A 20,387-nucleotide genomic window follows, 5' to 3' on the forward strand; every position below is an offset into this window, starting at 1 on the left:
TCACCCAGCTTCAGCTGTGAGGACAACCTCCCCTCGCTTTTAAAAGCAGAAGCCAGTTGTACTGAGATGCATTAGGTATTCAGAGGTGCGAACAATGCTAACTCTATGAACTCCATGGGGCTGTAAGATCCACTGCACCCCAACTTCCAGACTTCAGGAACTAAATTCCTAAACTAGAAACTCTGAGCTCTGCCACCCACTGAAGGGTTCTACAGTGCAGCGGTTTAAAGCATTGCTGTATCAACCATCAAATCTCAGCAAAAATTCCTCCTTGGCCACTTGTTAACTTTGGACAAGTCATTTCAGTTTTCTGGGCCTTGATTTCCTCATCTGGAAAATAGGAGAAATTCTAGAAGCCATTTCAGGTTGTTCAGCAGGTAAGGCACTAAAACAAGCACAAAGTAAGAACTCAGTAAATGGGAGCTGTTATGATATGCTGTTATATGGGTCTTTTCATATGATGACAGTTTAGCATTAAAAAAAATTTATGTGGGCTTATGGAGCATCCAGCATTCCTCTGTCTCCTGTAGCAATACCTGGAATTTCCAGTAAGAAGCTACCCTCTCTCTCACTCCTGGTCATTTCTGGATTGGAACCTGTGACTCTGGATGGGCCAATCATAGTGCCAGAACCCTGGCCAATCTGCATAATCTCAGGGCCCTGGCCCAAGTGATCAATTCTGTGATAGGTCCGTGACCCCCAGCAGAGTAAATGGTGTCAGGAAGAGAGAAATTCTGTTTCCTGCTGCACTTTAACCTGTGAATGGGGTTGGGAGTGGCTGGCAACCATCTTGCCTCTTCAGGGAGCCTAAGAATAACGCTATCTTGGAGAACAGAAGACAAACTCAAGAGAAATTTAACCTTGGGGGAATCATCTGAGGCCCTGGATATAGCCAAGCCTGAAGATACTCTGGGTCATGTCCAATTACATGAATCAGCATATTCACTTAAAGTAATCCAAGATGAGTTTTCTGTTGCTTGCAATCAAATGAGTTCTCCTGCCTGCAGTACCTAAATCTCTTTAGCACACAAACTAAGAGGCTACTGTGTGGTAAACATTGTAAGGAATTCAGGTGTAAGTCAACCTTCAAGGTGCTATGAACCCTGCCCTAGGTAAAATAGTGGGAAAAGGTGCACAAAGAAGATGATTTTCAATTTGGGTTTTGAAGGATTAATAGGAGTTCACCATGCAGAGAAGAAAAGTGGGGAAGAAATTGGGGGTAAAGAGAACTGTCTGGGCAAAGGCTGAGTGGCAAGTGAATAAAAGGAGTGTTCAGAGACAAGTGTGTGCTGTAGTATAGATCGCAGCACCCACTGGGAATAGCCAAGAGGTTTGGAAAAGCCAGGATGTTCCTTAAAAGCAGGGATGTAAGAAGATCACCCTTTAAGAGATGAGGTGATTGTCTCCCAACAACCACTTCTCCTTCATGAAGAGTTGTTGCCACAGTAGCTGCCTGACCAGGGCTTATACTTCCCAACTCCTCCTGAATCTATGCATGCCTATGAATTCTCACCCATGGGATGTGAGCAGAGAGATGTGTCCCTTCCAGACCATGACTTTAAGAAGTGGATGTGACATTTCCATCTTCTCTTCCCTGCTCTGACATCTCTGGGAAGTGCAACCACAGATGGGCAGAGCCACAAGACAGGTTCCCTAAACCAACTTGTGGAAGAAGTCACCTGCCAACCATGAGCATCCTCATTGGACTGTTAACCAAAAAAAGAAAGTAATTTCTATTATATTAAGCCAATGAAATGTGGGAATATCTTGGTTATAGAAGCTAGCTATAACATGTTATAACTAGCATGACTCTTAGAACACCATAAGTTCTTAACAGGACTCTGATTTTGTCCCTCCTCAATGTGCCCAGTTCTAGAGGATGAATCATGATTGGTTCCCACTAATCCTAGTAACCCTATTTCCCTTTGTCAATGATTGGTCAAAAGATGAGCATGTGACCCAGATCTGGCCAATGGAACTTCAGGAGAAGTCTATTCCTATTCCTTTATGACAAAAAGAGCTTGTCCCTAGTCCCCTTTCTTTTGCTTTTGGAGATTATTGTGAAAGAATGATAGTTGATGCTGGAGCAACCATCCTATGATCATGAGGAGAAATATCACTGTCACACTAAAGAGAGTGAAGAAGAAATATGGGGGGAAATTTAGGTCCTCACTGACACTGTTTGCCACTGCCCCATTCTTAGAACAGCCTACCTCTTGGCTTCTTGTTAAGTGAAATAGTTAAGTGTCACTACTGGTCAAGGTACCCTTATCAAGTATTTTCTTCGTTGCAGCCTACAGCATTCCTGCCTTACATGACCCACTACCTTGAAAATTATTCTCAAGTTGCTGGGTGACAGGACAGTCACTGAGGCGATAGGACCTTTGACATTTCCCTAATATGTTCTAGGGGGTTTCTAGAGGGTTTGGAGACCAACTGAATTTTGGTAAATCACATCTGAAGGAAAATATCTATTTCTGGAAAATTTCCACAGACAGGGAAGTAGAGTAAAGACTAAAGTTCTATAGCTTGTTTATTTCTGGAAGAGCCCTCAACGTAGGCCTACAGGCTATAGCAGGATTTATTAGACTGAAAAAATTTGGGCAAAGGATACTCACTTTAGGACCTCTTTAAATTATAGAATTTTGTGCAGCTCCAATTTCATATGGTCCAGGAGCTTTTCTATATCTAAAGACTCTTTTGATCCTAAGTGGATCTGTAATGCACCTTTCTAAAAGTATGACTAAAGGATATATGACATTCACTGACAATGTGATTTCTCTCTCTGATCTTCAGTCTCCTCATCTGTCGAATGGAGATACTCACCCACATCCTCAGTACAAAATAATGTATATAAAGCTCTTTGCGCAGAAGCCTAGCACATAATAGGTGCCTGATGAATGTAACTTGTCTGTGAATCACGATTTTTAAGTATCAGTTTATCTTGCCCTTGAGCTAATTGGTTGTGTTGTATGTTTTCCCCCAAGAACTGGAGACTCCATCAACTTTTACCTTGTTGCTTGATACACATACATACACACAGAGAAAGAACCAGGCTCCTCCTGGGACACTGGCTTTTCTCCAGCTTCTAGACACCAACACAGACCCTTCTGAGCCCTCTGGGCTGGGCCCACTCTGTTCCCTGGGAAGAGATCCACCCTCATTCACACAGCTTGGACTTCAGAGAGCCCTGCAGGGTGTCCTGGCCCCTGGCACACCACCTTCTTGGTCAGGGTTCTCAAACTCAAGGCCCACGGGGCAAATTCAACCTGCCTTCAGTTCTGGTTAGCAGGCAGTGTTTTAAAATGTGAATGTGGGTCATGCTGTCTCTCTCCTGACTACAGGCTCTATTCCTCCCCATTGCCTAACTCCTCCTCCCCTCCATTCCCACATTTCCTGTTTTGGGAGCCAGCAAGAATTTGAGTATGCAATTCTTGGGAGGAATCTCAAAGCTGCCCATGCAATGGAAAGTGTTAAGAAATCCAGAGGTCCGGGTCAGGGAGCATCATGAAAGTGCCTCCAGCTCCCTGGACCTCCCGCTACCTACTACAGTATCGTAATCCTGGGCACATGATTAGCTCTTAGCAAATACTATTGGAATGAATGAAGTCTCCTAGTGGGTGGAGACTTTATTGTCTAATATTTAATTAGTTGAGGTAGAGGGGGCAGGCTCCTCCTCTGCTGCTGAATTTTAACAATCTGCCCTTAAAAGAAAATCCTGACCCCCGGAAGGGCTCTGCAGGGCCCCTGGGACAGTTTACTATGTGGATTATAAAGGCCAAGTCTGAAAGAGAAGGATCCTACCAAAATTAAGTCAAGGCTGCATAACCTGGTGGAATGTTAAAACATGCTTGCAGCGCTAAGCGGGGCGTAGAACACAAATTTTTAAAAATTGGGATAGTTTCGGGGGGGAGTGAAAGTTTGTTGGGCTTCCTTGGAGTTATTTGACACACTGTAATTTATTTATGTTTAATTGAGGGGGGTCAGGATATTTTGCAAGTTGAGGGGCAGCTAAACCTCTGACGTCGGGGGCCAGGGGCAGCCACCAGGTATTTGATTTCCCCAGCAGGGGGCGCTGTGACGCAGCAGGCGCGGCTGCAAGCGCAGAGAAACTCACCAGCGGCGGTCTGCAGGACCGCTCCCACCGCGTGTCCGACGTCGGCCGCAGCTGCGTGTCGGACGGCGCTGGGAGAACAGCTAGCTGCACCGCTGTGCTGGCCCGCGCCGACCCCAAGCCCCAGGTCCGGGCGTTCTCGGGCCCCTGGAACGGCGCCTTTGTGACTCGCACAGACGGACGTTCTCCCCTGGAAGGTGCTGGGAGGGTGCAGAGCCCTGAAGTGAGAAGCAGAACAGCCCATCAGAGGAAGGGGTTTTTTTCGGAGGGCAAGAGGGGTAGCGACACTCTCCTCGGAGACACCCCTGACACACTAATTGAACCCTCACAGCACTGCTTGACTCAATGACAGTTATCCTTCCGTGACTTGGCCACTCACATCGCCATTCAGGCTCCAATGTCCTCTCTTATTCACACGAATCTCCTCCCGCCTCACATTCGAGGTCCTTACAGCAATCCTACTGGGTGCATAATTTACATACACAAACGCAAAGGAACCCAGATCTTCTTGCTTTGGAAACAAATACCCACAAGTGCAGGGGAATTTGTCCATCAATTTTCTTCAGGAGCACCCACCCTCATCCTCTGTGAGCTTAACATAGGGCACCCTAGTCTGATCCTGTTTACCTATGACCAGCACCATAGGTGGTCAGCATTTTTCACTGGCCTAACTGCGTTTGATTGTTAAAAGATAAACATTTCTTCATACAAATGGCCCTGAAATACAAGCCAACCACTTCCTCTGAGGCTAAACTCAAGAAGCAGCCACACTGCTGAAGGGAACAGATTACTGGTTTTCTAGGGTAATTTTGATGCCTGTGATTTCCACCTTACCTCCAGCCACTTGAATGAATGGTAGCTCAGTCTCACTAAGCTCTCCATTCTCTTATCCCTAAACTCGTGGGACAAGATGTGTTTTAGAAGTTACTGTGTTTGGGGTTTCAGAAAGGTGCTTTGGTGCACAAGGAAGCATGTTGCCCCTGATGTTGCTGGCAACCATGTAACCGTGAGGGAAGTTAGTGGGACAGTGTATATTACAAATGAGATTTGGGCAACATGTCAAAATCAAACACACTGACATTTCTGCAAGAAAACATGAATATTAATAAGAAGTAGAATAAATAAAGATCATAAGCAGCTTCATGTCAGGCCTCGATGACTCACACAAAGTGTTTTGGGACAAGTGTTACCAGTCTCATTTTACAGATAAGGAAGCTGAGGCTCAGAGAAACATAATGACTTTTACAGTTAGTGGAGGATCCAGGATTTGAACCCAGAGCTGCCTCTAGAGACTCATGCTTCATCACAATTCTGAGTGAATCCACAGCTCCAAGCCTGAGAAGTTCTGGTAGCTGGTATCTACCATCTCTCTGATATTTAAAGGGCTGCTCTAGCCCTCAGCTCCATATATAGCCCAATGACTCATAATTTCAAGTGTCAACGACTGAAAAATGATTAAGTTCAATTAGGTTCAGGACTTGTTAAAAATAGGCTTCCCTCAGAAGAATTTACTCTCTCTGCCTTTATGGGCACAGATTTCAGCAGCCTCCATGCAGAGAAGTGCAAGGCTTTTTAAATTAGAACATGCCAGAATCAATTCTGCTAAAGGGATCTTCAGCTCCGTCAGCGGGGCTTGGAGCAGAGTGAGATGCCAACTTGCCAAAATGATGAGCCAGCGGTGAGAAGTGTTGGCGATAGCAGCATCTACAGAATGGAGGAGGAAATTAGAATCAGGCTACAGAGGGGCTAGGCAAAGGCATTTGGCCACAGACCAGGAAGCTGATTGTCCAAATGACTCTTTGACAAGGAATCAGAAACCCACCTGAAATAACTCAAAATGATATTTTTTTCTCTCCAGCATCTGCTCCCCTTCCTCCTTCCCAACAGATCCCAATTTGTTCAGGTAACCATCCCTCTCCCATTCAGCCTATGTGACCAGGAGAAATTGATTTTCGCACACATCTCCAGAATCACTCTCAATTACTCTTAGCCCGTCACAGCTATCCCATCCTCCTTGCCAATGATTGGACCTGGAAGCTAATTTTAAGCCAGTTTGTGCATAGCATTCTCCTGGAGATTGCAACTGGCCCAGGAATTGGCACATAACTGACAGTGGCCTAGTCAGACAGAAAGGAAGAATTTACAGGCCAGGGCTTTTTTTCTAGCTCCACAGATGGGAACAAGGAAGCACGTTGCCCTGCTGTTGCTGGCAGCCCTCCTGTAACCATAAGGGAAGGAAATGTGAGATCAAAGCCAACACGTTATACAGGGGGGAGCCTAAAGAGAACGGCAGAACAGTGTAGCTGGAACTCCAAACATACCATACCTGAAATCTACCTTGGTTCCACACGTCTTGTTTTTGGTGTTTTTTTTTTTTCTTTTTGGCCATCCCAAAAGGCATGTGGGATCTTAGTTCCCTAACCAAGGATCAAACCTGTGCCCCCTGTCCTGGGAGCTCAGAGACTTAACCACTGGACCACCATGGAAGTGCCACACTTCTTGTTAAAGAAGTTAACACATTTTTTTGTTTAAGCCAATCCAGATTTCTATTTCTTCTAGCCAAAAGTATACTAAACTATATGAATATCATGGTTATAGCATGTAAACCGGAGGCAGATCCCCATGAGGAACAAGAACCAAGAACTAGAAAGCTGTCAGAAATCAAAATAGCTCCTCTCTCCAGCTCTCTCTCTCTTTTGAATCACCTGATCTCTCAACTTGGTCTCTTATTTTTAAAGACAAATTTCTCCTCCCCTCAGCTTGCTTCTTATGAATTCCCATTTTAAAGTCCACATTAAAAGAAATCAAGGTCTTCTGAATTTCAACTTCCCAGAAAAAAGAACCCAAATCCAAATCCAGTCTGGATTTGGTGTCCACTGTTATGGCCAGGGGGCCACTATCAGGTGACAAAACTGCCCTTCCCCAGGGACTGTGAAAATAATTCTCAAAACAGGTGAGGGCACAGTCATAAAATGGAGAGAACTCTGGACCAGGTGTTACGATATCCAGATTCTAGTCCTAGCTCTGCCACTGAAGTGTGGTATGCTCTTAGGAAAGTCAGTTGACCTCTCTGAGCCTTAATTTCTTCAGACTGCCAGGGCCAAGTTGAGAATTTTAAAGCCTGAAAAGACTGTAAAATATTTCATCCCACTTACAGCACTGAAAATAAAAACAGTACTGATTCATAAGATAAGGGTCAAGTAGTCTGATAGGATTCTGACTTCTGCTATGATGCTTTTTCAAATAAAATGATGCACCGTTTTGGGGAAAAGCACTTTTGGGTGTCCCTACTTTACTGGTGCCCTTGGTACTGCTTTCATTTGTCTTTGGGTAACTCAGCAAAGGTTACCCCCTCCAGCCCAGCACTGCTGAGCAGCCTAATGGCCGTGCTGGTGGCATGTGGTGTCACCCAACCCTGCCTTCTGCTATCACGGACTGGATAAGAACCCCTCGCCCAAGTTAGACAGAATTTAGACCCAAAAAAGTCCCTGGGAAACAAAAGACTGATGAATAGAGGGTGCGAGAGCCAGGAGACTGTGTGAAGTCAGGGCTGGGGCAGCCAGTTTTCCCCAAGTGTATGCACTTCTTGCAAAGAGTCGGACACAACTGAAGTGACTTAGTGTGTGCGTGTGTGCGCAAGCACGCACACACACACACACACACACACACACACACTGCTCAGAGGTTGACTACACACAAAGCCCTTCCCTCACGTCTTCCTTGCTGACAAAATCCTGATTTGTATTCTAGAACTGAGTATAGAACACTGAATCTACAGAAGGTGAGCCCACTGAAAGCTTGGGGGCAGCCAATGAGATGTGAGGGAGAGTCCACTGGGAGGTTTGGGACAGATCCAAATGCTAGCTGAAACTCCACTGCACAGAGGTGTGAGCTGAAGTGCCGGGCCCAGGGGCAGAGGGATCTGAATTGTATTCCGGCCGCAGACCTGTAAACCCACCCAAGACTCCACGGACTGCCCAAATGCCTGTAATAATCTCCATGTCTGCACACACCAGCTTCTGTCATTTGCAGTCAGAAACATCATCTACCAAGGGAGTGGGCATTATTGGTATTTAAAATCTTCAGATTATTCTCTAATGGGATCCAGAACTGCCCCACTCCTGGCCTCCCTTTCACTGAAGCCAGAGTTGCCAATTATTATCTCAGTGGCAGACTTCTGAGATAAGAAATCTGTACACGCTACAGAAAGTAATGCAGTCTCATACAGCAAGACTGATAAACATGTTTATACTCTTCAACCCAGGAAACCTAAACCTGAAGATTCATCCTAAGAAAACAAGCCAACAGCAAAAAAAAAGAAAAAAAATTTAAAGAAAAATCCATAGACACAAAGATGCCCATTGTAACATTATCTCTACAGGAGAATGAACCTGTGCTTTTGGGGTCAGAATCCAGGCTCTTTGGTGAAGGAGAGTTGGAGCAGTGATAACTGGAAGGGGACTCAAGAGGCTTCTGGAGTGCTGGGAAAATTCTGTTTCTTGATCTGGTTACATGGATAAGCTCCCTTGTGAAAATTCATCAAGCTGTGCACTTCTGACATGTCCCTTTTATATATGTATGAAAGTGAAAGTTGCTCAGTCTGTCTGACTCTTTGCAACCCTATGGACTATACAGCCCACAGAATTCTCCAGGCCAGAATACTGGAGAGGGTAGCCTTTCACTTCTCCAGGGGATCTTCCCAACCCAGAGATCGAACCGGGGTCTCCTGCCTTGCAGGCAGATTCTTTACCAGCTAAGCCACAAGGGAAACCCAAGAATACTGGAGTGGGTAGCCTATCCCTTCTCCAGCAGATCTTCCTGACCCAGGAATTGAACCAGGGTCTCCTGCATTGTAGGCGGATTCTTTACCCACTGAGCTATCACGGAAGCCCCAATATATATGTATATTGCACTTCAGTGGGCTTCCCTGATGGCTCAGCGGGTAAAGAATCTGCCTGCAGTGCAGGACACACAGGAGATTTGGGTTCAATCATCACTGGTTGGGAAGATCCCCTGGAGGAGGAAATGGCAACCCACTCCAGTATTCTGGCCTGAAAAATCCCACAGACAGAGGAGCTTGGCGGGCTACAATCCAAAGGGTTGCAAAGAGTCAGACACGACTGAGCACACACACATACACATACATACATAAACACTTCAATAAAACAGCTCTCTACAAAGAAGAACAACAGGAGGATTTTTTTGTGAGGGGAGGTGGTGACCACACCAGTTCCTTGTCTGGATTCTTCCTGCCTTTCTGTAGTAATGGTTTCCCTCTGATGCTAATCTCTCAGAGCTTCTACCTCCCTTCTCTGGTCCCCTAACCCTGAACACTCTGACAGTAGTCCCTTCTTTAAAGTCCCTTGAGCATCTGAACTGGTTTCAGTTTTCTTGCAGGACTCTGTTGCAGCCCCCCGCCCCATCCCCTGTGACAAGGAAGTGACCTTCCTGGATTCAATGCTGCAGAAACTTTGCCCTCCAGAGAGGATGGGAACCAGCCCAGGAGTGAAGCCAGCATTAATTTCAATTTGGCACTAGGAGCTGTGCCAAACCTTTCTATCGTTTTGAAAAAGTGAATAACTGGGCTCTCCCTGCTTCCCATATGTGCTCTCATCCTCTCTCTGCCATGGTCCCACCCCTGTGGGCGAGGCACTGAACAGGTAGGAGGCATGCTGAGCTAGGAGAGAGACAGAGAAGGAAAGAGAACACGGGATGCCATTATGTTACGCTGGTGCCCCAGCAGCATACACACCCACCATGTCACTCAACTGCTCTAAGGAAAGATCATCTCTGTCTGGTCTCGTCTTCATGGGGAAACTGAAGCTTCACTGTGGGAGACACTGACGTTTCCTTCCCCTTTATCTACTCTTTCTCCTTCCTTCCATTTCTACTTTTTTTAAACAAATTTTTATTTATTTACCTCTGGCTGTGCTGGGTCTTCGTTGGCTTTCACTAGTTGCAGTGAGTAGAAGCTACTCTCTATTTATGGTGCTCAGTAGTTGGGCTACACAACTTAGTTGCCCCAAGGCATGCATGTGGAATCATCCCGGACCAGGGATCGAACTCTTGTCCCTTGCATTGGCAGGTGGATTCCTAACCAGTGGACCACCAGGGAAGTCCTCCTTCCTTCCTTTTCTTACTTTTAATGGGATAACAGCTCCCCTTGAATGGGAGTTGAGTTTGTGACTTGATTTGATCCATAGAATGCCACAGAGTGATACTGTTCCAGTTCTAGGGATAGGCCTTAAGAAGGCCTGGCAGCCTCCACTTTTACCCTGGAAGGTGTGAAAGACACTTGGTCACTCAGAGATCACCATGCTGTGAGGAAGCCCAAGCTAGCCACATGAAGAGGTCACACAGAAGAGCATCAAGGCCCTAGACATGTGAGTGAAGCTTTCTTGGATCTGCCAGCCTGGTTGATCTGCCAGCTGACTGCAATAATATTGTACAGAAAATACAAAAGACATAGTTCAGCACTCTAAATAGGGCTTATATTCTAATTAGGGAAATTGATGTCTGCTGGGACAAGACTCAAGTGGTTTGCTCCAAGCACAGCCCAGTGCCCCCTTAATGTCAAGGGTGACACAGCCCTGGGTGAGCTCAGGGTCACAGGTTCCCAGACCCTGTGCATTGTCTCTCCTCCTGAGAATGCTCTCTGGGCAGATCCTGAGCCAGCCTGAGGCTGGCTGGGGTGCAGGGTGAGGCAACTAGAAGGTGAAAACCAAATGCCAAAGTCAGCAGTAGGACTGGCCAGAAAAGTGGGCTCCTGGGGCAGAATCTGGGGGTTTTTTTCCCAGACTGCTGAGCTCCAGAACTGGGCTGCCCTCCAGAGAGCCTGCAACCTTGAGTGGGAGGCAAGGTCTCCCAGTAAAAGCGGCTGAGCCAGTTTAAATACCTGCTTTTCTTTATCTGCCCCACCTTGAGTTTCTGGAACAGGAGCAAGAAAGGCCACCCCACAGGGTACATGGGTGATAAATTTGGGCTTCAATCTGACAGGATCAAGTGCAAATCTCAACTTTGCCTCTTACAGCTCTATAACGTGAGGCAAGTCCCATCCCCTCTCTGAGCCTCAGTTTCTCTTCTGAGAAACAGGAGTAATAACTATACCTACCCATGGACTCTCTGAAAAGCATGCCTTAGGTTAGCACATAGTAAATGCACAATAACTTGCTAGATATTATTATTCAAGAAAATCTAGTTAAGGACCTGATAAGGGTTGAGGTCCTGAGAGTGGGGAAGGAGAGCTGAGTATAGTTTCTGGGTCTTTCCAAGGACACACCATTAGATTGTACAACTGGCCATAAATATTCACTGCCCATCCCGTGTTGAACTCAGATGTGGTCATGCGACTTACTTTGGCCTATGAAATCTGGACAGAAGTGACGCATTACGTCTGGGCCGAAGCTTTAAGAGCTGGTATGTGGTCTACCAGGCTCTCTCGCCTCTGCCACAACACCTGGTGGGCTCCACCACAACTTCCAGGTGGGCTGCTCCCTTACTCTGGGTCTCAGAGTAGGCATGGAGTGTGTGATCAGGGTGGCTGACAGAAAAACAGAAACCATAGCAGCCATTTTAACAGAATTAGAATGGATGTTGAAGGACAAAAAAAAAAAAAGCAAAGGAGCGCAACTAGACAACACAGAGATGCTGAGTGCAGGAAGCAGACACTCTCCCCGGGGCTGGCAGACAAAGGGTAGAGATTGGAGTGTCAGAACCCAGAGCCTTGGAGGAGAGGCCCCCTCGAGGCTGTAACTCAGACCGCCGAGTGGGGAGTGCCTGACACTTGTGGAGACATAAGGAGGCCGGTTCTAGAGGTATGTGTATAAAACCAGAGACTGGAACCACTAGCCACTGCCAGGATGCAGAAGTGTTGCTTGGGTGACCTTGACCTGAACAGACAATAGAAGGAAGGAGCAAGTCACTTCTCTTTCCTCCAGCCTGCCCCCTATTGGGAGAACCTACCAGGAGCAGCTGACAAGGAAGGAAGGTGGCTGGTCTCAGCCCCAGCATCACAAAGCAAAGCATGGGAGGGGAAATTTAGAGCTGAGAGACAGCAGCTTAATAACTAACATGTGGAGTGAGAGTGAGAAATAAACACTTGTTTTAAGCCACTGAGTTCATGGGGCTCTTTGTTACTCAGCAGAGCCTAGTCCCTCCTGATTATCCTGTAGCCTAGCCCCCAAGCCTGAATCCTAAATTCCCTCCAAGTGCAATGTGGGAGCTTCCCTTCTCACTTCTTTACCTCCTCACCTGCCTCATATCAAATGTCTTCCCTTTCTAAGAGGTTCTAGAAGCCTCCAGGCTGTATATTGTCATCCTGCTTATTTAACTTATATGCAGAGTACATCATGTGAAATGCCAGACTGGATGAAGCACAAGCTGGAATCAAGATTGCCGGGAGGAATATCAATAACCTCAGATACGCAGATGACACCATCCTTATGGTAGAAAGTGAAGAACTAAAGAGCCTCTTGATGAAAGTGAAAGAGGATAGTGAAAAAGTTGGCTTAAAACTCAACATTCAAAAAATGAAGATCATGGCATCCAGTCCCATCACTTCATGGCAAATAGATGGGGAAACAATGGAAACAGTGACAGACTTTATTTTCTTGGGCTCCAAAATCACTGCAGATGGTGACTGCAGCCATGAAATCAAAAGATGCTTGCTCCGTGGAAGAAAAGCTATGACCAATCTAGACAGCATATTAAAAAGCAGAGACATCATTTTACCAACAAAGGTTTGTCTAGTCAAAGCTATGATTTTTTTTCTGGTATTCATGTATGGATGTGAGAGTTGGACTATAAAGAAAGCTGAGTAAAAAAGTAAAAAAAAAAAAAAAAGAAAGCTGAGCTACTACCAAATGCAATCTACAGATTTAATGCAACCCCTATCAAATTACCAACGGCATTTTTCACTGAACTAGAACAAAAAATTTCACAATTCATATGGAAACACAAAAGACCCCAAATAGCCAAAGCAGTCTTGAGAAAAAAGAATGGAGCTGAAGGAATCAAGTTTCCTGACTTCAGGTTATACTACAAAGCTACAGTCAGCAAGACAGTATGGTACTGGCACAAAAACAGAAATATAGACCAATGGAACAAGACAGGAAGCCCAGAAATAAACCCATGCACCTATGGGTACCTTATTTTTGACAAAGAAGGCAAGAATATAAAATGGGGCAAAGACAGCCTTTTCAATAAATGGTGCTGGGAAAACTGGAAAGCTACATGTAAAAGAATGAAATTAGAACACTTCCTAACACCATACACAAAGATAAATTCAAAATGGACTAAAGACCTAAATGTAAGACCAGAAACTATAAAACTCTTAAGAGGAAAACATAGGCAGAACACTCAATGACATAAATCAAAGCAAGATCCTCTATGACCCACCTCCTAGAGTTAAGAAAATAAAAACAAAAGTAAACAAGTGGGACCTAATTAAACTTAAAAGCTTTTGCACAGCAAAGGAAACCATAAGAAAGGTGAAAAGAAAACCCTCAGAATGGGAGAAAATAATAGCAAATGAAACAACTGACAAAGGATTAATTTCCAAAATATACAAGCAGCTCATACAACTCAATACCAGAAAAACAAACAACCCAATCAAAAAGTGGGGGGAAAAAACCTAAACAGACATTTCTCCAAAGACATAAAGATGGCTAACAAACACATGAAAAGATGCTCACCATTGCTCATTATTAGAGAAATGCAAATCAAAACTACAAGATGTCACCTCACACTGGTCAGAATGCCCCTCATCAAGAAGTCTACAAACAATAAATGCTGGAAAGGGTGTGGAGAAAAGGAACACTCTTGCACTGTTGGTGTGAGTGTAAATTGATACAGCCACTATGAAAGACGTTATGGAGATTCCTTAAAAAACTAGGAATAAAACCACCATATGACCCAGCAATCCCACTCTTAGGCATATTCCCTGAGGAAACCAAAATTGCAAGAGGCACATTGTTCATTGCAGTACTATTTACAATAGCTAGAACATGGAAGAAACCTAGATGTCCATCGACAGATGAATGGATAAAGAAGTTGTGGTATATATACACAATGGAATATTACTCAGCCATAAAAAGGAATGCATTTGAGTCAGTTCTAATGAGGTGGGTGAGCCTAGAACCTATTATACAGAGTGAAGTGAGTCAGAAAGAGAAAGATAAATACCGTATTCTAACACATATATATGGAATCTGAAAAATGGTACTGAAGAATTTACTTACAGGGCAACAGTGGAGAAACAGACATAGAGAATAGACTTCTGGACATGGCGAGAGGGGAGGAGAGGATGAGATGTGTGGAAAGAGTAAACATGGAAACTTACATCACCATATGTAAAACAGATAGCCAATGGGAATTTGCTGCATGGCCCAGGAAACTCAATCAGGGGCTCTGTATCAACCTAGAGGGGTGGGATGGGGAAGGACACGAGAGGGAGCTTCAAAAGGGAGGGAATATATGTATACATATGGCTGATTCATGTTGAGGTTTGACAGAAAAACAGCAAAATTCTGTAAAGCAATTATCCTTCAATAAAAAATAAATTTAAAAGAAAACTGAGTGCCGAAGAATTGAAGGTTTTGTACTGTGGTGTTGGAGAAGACTCTTGAGAGTCCCTTGACTGCAAGGAGATCCAACCTGTCAATCCTAAAGGAAATCAGTCCTGAATATCCATTGAAGGACTGATGCTGAAGCTGAAACTGCAATACTTTGGCCACCTGATGCAAAGAACTGACTCATTGGAAAAGACCCTGATGCTGGGAAAGATTGAAGGTGGGAGGAGAAGGGGACGACAGAGGATGAGATGGTTGGATGGCATCACCGATGAAATGGACACGAGTTTGAGTAGGCTTCGGGAGTTGGTGATGGACAGGGAAGCCTGGCATGCTGAAGTCCCTGGGGTCACAAAGAGTCAGACACTTCTGAGCAATTGAACTGAACTGAACTGAGAAGCCTCTAAACCTCTAAACATTAAACCTTGGAGAGAGACAGAACTCCTGGCTCTTTACAAAGGAAAGGGAGGTGAAGAAACTTTTTCAAGGTCACACAGTGCACTTTTGTACTCCTTAGACTTGACCCAGGATTCCTGACTCCCAAACCTGGTTGCCTAAGGAACTTGGTATTAAAAAATAACAGCAACAACAACCACAGATGCCCAGACCTCGAGCCAGGAGACTCAGACTCAGGAAGTCTGAGGAGGATCTTGATGATAATCTGTTTAACAACAACAATAATACATGCAAAGATGTATATAGCATTTTCATCATACCAGGCATTGTTCTAAGTGCCTTAAGTACATGAACTCATCTGTACCTAAGGAATTCTCACCACAACCCTATGAGATCTCTATTTTTCTTTTTCCATTCTACAGATGAAGAAACAGGCATTTCTCTATAACAAGTAGGAAATGTGATGCAAAGGAATATCAGATTCTTTCATCAACTGCAAATTGTTTGGCCCACAGTGGCCAGCATTTAAAAATCAGGAGCATTCATGCAAAAGGAAATAGAGTATGGGTTCTAAGAGCAGAATATTGGAACTAGGACTGACCAGGTTTGAAGCTAGGATGATCAACAGTCCTGGTTCTCCCAGACTGAAGAGTTTCCTGGGATGTGGGCCTTCTAGTACTAAAACAAGAACAGTTGGTCACCCTACATTCCAATTCTAATATTTTCTAGTATGTAACTTTAAGGCAAATCATGTGACCCCTCAGTTTCCCCATTGGTAAAAAGTAGATAATGACAATATCTACCTTACAACATTAAGTCAACATTTAAGGTGTTTCTAAACTGCCTGAGTGTTTGCCATTGATATGATTATTAAAACTTGCATTTCCAGACTTAGTTCCCTTGAAAGATTGGAAGACATGACAACTAAGAACCTATATTCTAATTTACTACTTAGCATACATTTAATATACAGTGCTTTTCACTACATACCAGGCACTGTTCTAGGCATTTACAAATGTTCATTCATTCAGAACATCTCTAAGAAGTGAGTTTTTATTATTGTTCAATTTCACCAATGAGGAAACTGAGCCACAGGGAGAGGAAGTGACTTCCCCAATGTCACACAGTGAGTGGGAGGCAGAGCCAGGATCCAAATCCAGCCAGTCTGGCTCCATTCAGTGACCAACTAGCACTGGGTCTTAACTGCCCTCCGGAGAAGGGCATGAGCTCCCCGGATTTTCTATCTCCCTGGTTTTCTATCTCCATTCCTCCTAGACCTCTTTGAGTTCTGTTTTCCAGCCCCACATCCCTGGGGGTCTCAACCACAGTGGCAGCTTTTCTAAATGATCTAAGGGAAACAGTCTGAGGTCTCTAAGTCCAGCTTTCATTTTCTGGGTCCCAGGGTTTCTCGAAAAACGTCCTCTCCTCCAAGAGATTTAGATTTAGATTAATCTTCTTAGCCAGTGGCTCAGGATCAGGCAGACAGTCGGGTCACCTGCTACAGCCTGGCCAGACCCAATTACCTGCCGTGACCCCAAAATTCACTCATGCACACCTGCTCCTGAGACATTTGCTGATTAATAACAGCAGGGGCTTTGGGGATGGTATGTTCCTCACCTTCTGGGAAACTCTTCAGGTTGAACACGGAGGCTGGCTGATGGAGGGCTGTAGATAAACATGCAGCTCTTCACCCCTCATGCTCAATCCCCCCAGCTACCCGCCCTGAATCTGCATCATTGAAAGCTCCACCAGATTCCATGTAATTTAATGTCCCAGAAAATAGAAGCTGATTGAGTCAACGGTCATCAAATTAAAGACTGAGAGCTGACAGAATATTCAGAAATCATCCTGGTCAGGGTCACATGATGAACGTCTGTCGAGTTTTCCTGCCTCCTTGTGGTAAGGGCATCCCAGTTTCCCCTTGCAGGTTTATCCCTTGACCCCTCTGTCTGTGAGGTTGGGGTGGGGGTGGGGGGTGCTGCCCTCATGCTGTCTGGATGCAGGCAGCCTGAATGCAGGCTGCGTCTCCCTAGTAGAGCCTGGCTCCTCAAAGCCACAGCTCTCACCAGATTCCCTCAGGCCCCAGGCTCCCTGCTCCTGCAGGTCCCACCCACTGCTGGTTCCCTTTCTCCTGCTCACAGCTGTTACAAGCCCTTCACTAATGCTCATCAGTTACCCTGTGTCCCCTGGGGGACCTTAATTGATTGATGCCCCTGCAGATGGATACACCAGTAGCCCTTCTGAGAGCTGAGCACTGCTCTCATCCCCAGGTCTGTTTCCCCAGGCCCCAGGACTCATCTGCTTCCTTCTCACTAGACCTTTACTGCCACTCTCTTTAAGGTTGCTCTTCTCACACTTAGTTTCAGAGTGGGAGTCAATCTCCCAGCAGCCCTCAAGCTCACTCCCCAGAGTTACTTTCACTGGGCACCAGGCACTGTGCTCAGGATTTTCAAAGGCATGAAAATGAGTTCATTTGCTATCGATCCCTGCAGGAAAATCCATGTGAGGAAGTTACACAACTTCAGCAATCATCATACATGCTGAACTGTTTTCCAGATTTGGCAAATTGGTCATGGGCAGGAGGTCACACTGGTTACAGGCTTGGGTTGTGGAGTCAGACAGACCTGAATTCAAATCCCACCTCTGCCATGAACTAGCTGTGTGATCTGGACAAACGACTTACCCTCTCTGGGCCTCTGTTCCTTCATCCAGGCAGCCAGGTGACACAGCTTGGAGAGGCAGTCACTCACATTATCACACCAGACGGTGACAGTTTTCACAGGCTATGGAGTGAACGCTAACCCCGGAGCCCAGAAAGGAGCAGCAATGACAACACGACCTCCCTGGATTATTCTTGTCAGCGGTCACTATGGCAAGAACAAGCACTCAGCAATCCACCCAGTAATCTTCCCCCATGTCACAGAAGAGGAAACCGAGGTTCAGAGAGGATAAACAATGTGTCCTAAGTCACACATTAAATAAGTGACTGAGTCAGGATTTGAATTCAGATTTCTTTTCATCCAGAGCCTGCACCTCTTTAAGTCCTCCTAAGACCTCCAGCCTGGGAAGCTACACCACACACCTTGTTCAGAATCACAGTCCACCTCTTTCCCTTCTGGGCACCTCTACCATCTCCAACAGAAGTTTCTCTGAAGTGCAAATGGTTGTCTCCCATTTCTCCTTCCCCAGCCCCAGCAGAGTTTCGTGCAGACCCTAACTTTGTTCTTAGTAGTCCACCTCTGGAATCTCAAAGGCCATTCCAAACTCCACCTTTGGCGTCTCTGACTCCAAACACAGCAAATAATGAGTTCCTCACATTGGATCCTGCAGCAGACATCACTAATCAATCCTGGAACTCTTTCCCTGCAGATCCAGGATGCCCGCAGTCCAGGCAGGCAGCCACTACCAGCTGATTCAAGCATTGTCAAGAAAAAAACCACATTTGCTATTCCTCCTAGAGATTATAATCTCCTTGAGAGCAGCAGTAGAGTCTTAATCAGCTCTGCCCACTTCCTGCCCCAAAATAGTTATGTTTTCCTATATTAAGAACTCAGGGAAGTTTAATACCTTCATGTTTCTAACGTCAAATGTAAATGGAAGCTCCAAAAAATGAAAGGCCTTGTCCAAGGTCACATTGCTAGTAAGAAGGGGAACAAAATCATGTCAGAAACAAGGTCTTCACTATGTATCATTGGAGGTGTGGATCTGCGTAAAATTCTTGGCATACTGCTTGGCACCTGGTATGAAATCAATAACATCAAACTTATTTTGTATAAAAAGAAATTGGCTCTGTTCCGAGGCCACAGCCTTGTATAAACTGTTCTGAAGTGCTCTCTGGCCAGAATCTTTCCTTGATAAGAGAACACAGAAGACTCCAGAAAGCCCAGGTTATCGGCACACAGACTTATGAGAATGTACTCTCTGGAATACTGGGGCAGATCCCTGGGCTGGATTCAGGACCTGTGAGATCTTATTCTTGAGACCCCATTTACCAGCAGAGAAGCTGAGGTTGGAATGCTGATCCCAAAAGTTCCCTGTGACATTTAAAGCTGCCTTCTCCTGCTCTCTCCCCATCTCCCAAAGCAAGTGGGTGGGCAGCAATGATCTTCCCAGCCTGTTGTGCAACTCTGGGCTGCCACACAGCTGCAGGGAAGATGGGACCCACGTGGCTGGGTCTGGCTCTGAACAGGTCACAACTTCCTGTGGGACCTGACTGTCCATGGAAGGCACAACCAGATCACTGATGGACTCTCTTTTAATTTGTTTTCTTTCTCCCTCCTTTACTCCCTTTCTTCCTTCTCTCTCTTCTTCACTTCCACCTTTCTAACTTTTCTTTTTCCCTTCCTCCCTGCCTCTCTTCCCCTTTCTTCCTTTCTTTTCTTTTTGTTTCTGTTTCTCTTTCTTCCTTTCTCTCTCTCTCCCTCCCTTTCTTTCTTATTCTCTTTCTCTTTCTTTCTTTTCTTCCTTCTTCCTAACCTGCTCATAACCTACTTACTGAAAACATGGACCCTGGAGCCAAGGGATCAAATCCTGGCTCCATCAGTTACCAGCTCTGTGACCTTAGGCAAGTTGCTCACACTCTCTGTGCCTCAGTCTCCTCATCTGTAAAATGGGCTAACAAAAATGCTGACTCTCACAGTACAGCTTTACAGTCCTTGAGCTCTGTGAATCCACAGCCTAGGAGGGGAGATCAGCATTAAATAAATAATCACACAATTAACTGATCATTTTTCTTGCCAAAGGGCAGAGCAATCAGGGAATGTTTCCATGCAATTGTAGCTTGTCTATTCATTTATTGTCTCTTCCACTAGCTTGGAAACTCCAAGAAGGCTGGGGTCACGTACATTTTGTTTACTAATGTTTACCTGGCATTCAGAGTCACTCATTAACTAGGTTTGGATCAATGGATGAATGAATATAGTGATGTTCTATTGGAGACCAGAAGGATAAGCTGAAGTAAGGAAGTGAAGAGAGTAGGTGGAAGGGCGTCCTAGGCAGAAGGAATAGCATGTGCAAAGTCCCTGTGGCTGAAAGGAGATTGGAGTGTTTGAGGAAATGAAGCCAGGATGGCATGTCTGGAGCAAGCAGAGTGACAGAGTGGGGCAGGCTCCCCAGGGCCTTGGGAGTCCCATGGTGGATTTTCTCCAACAAGTGCGCAGCCAGGGCTGTAAGAGCGGCTGAGCTGGGGTGTCTGAAAGACACCCTGGCTTCAAGTCCCAGCTTCCCCACTTTCTGGATGCATGACAAGTCAATTAACCTCCATGAGCCCTGGATCCTCATTTGCACAAGGGGCATAATAATAGTAACCT

At 45.4% G+C, this 20,387-nt stretch overlaps 1 protein-coding gene across 2 annotated transcripts in view; it reads right to left on the reverse strand.

Moving 5' to 3' along the window:
- CCDC63 (coiled-coil domain containing 63) overlaps nucleotides 1–18,337 on the reverse strand; it is a 65,199-nt gene extending 46,862 nt beyond the window's left edge. For both annotated transcript variants that reach the window (XM_043440720.1, XM_043440729.1), the window contains exons 1-2: nucleotides 17,762–18,337; nucleotides 4,118–4,332 (exon numbers count right to left, since the gene is read on the reverse strand). The gene's annotated coding sequence lies outside the window, so the exon portion shown is untranslated. The remainder of the gene's footprint in view (nucleotides 1–4,117; nucleotides 4,333–17,761) is intronic.
- Between the last annotated feature and the right edge of the window lie 2,050 nt (nucleotides 18,338–20,387).

Source organism: Cervus canadensis, chromosome 1 (genome assembly GCF_019320065.1).
Source record: "Cervus canadensis isolate Bull #8, Minnesota chromosome 1, ASM1932006v1, whole genome shotgun sequence".
NCBI lineage: Eukaryota > Metazoa > Chordata > Mammalia > Artiodactyla > Cervidae > Cervus > Cervus canadensis.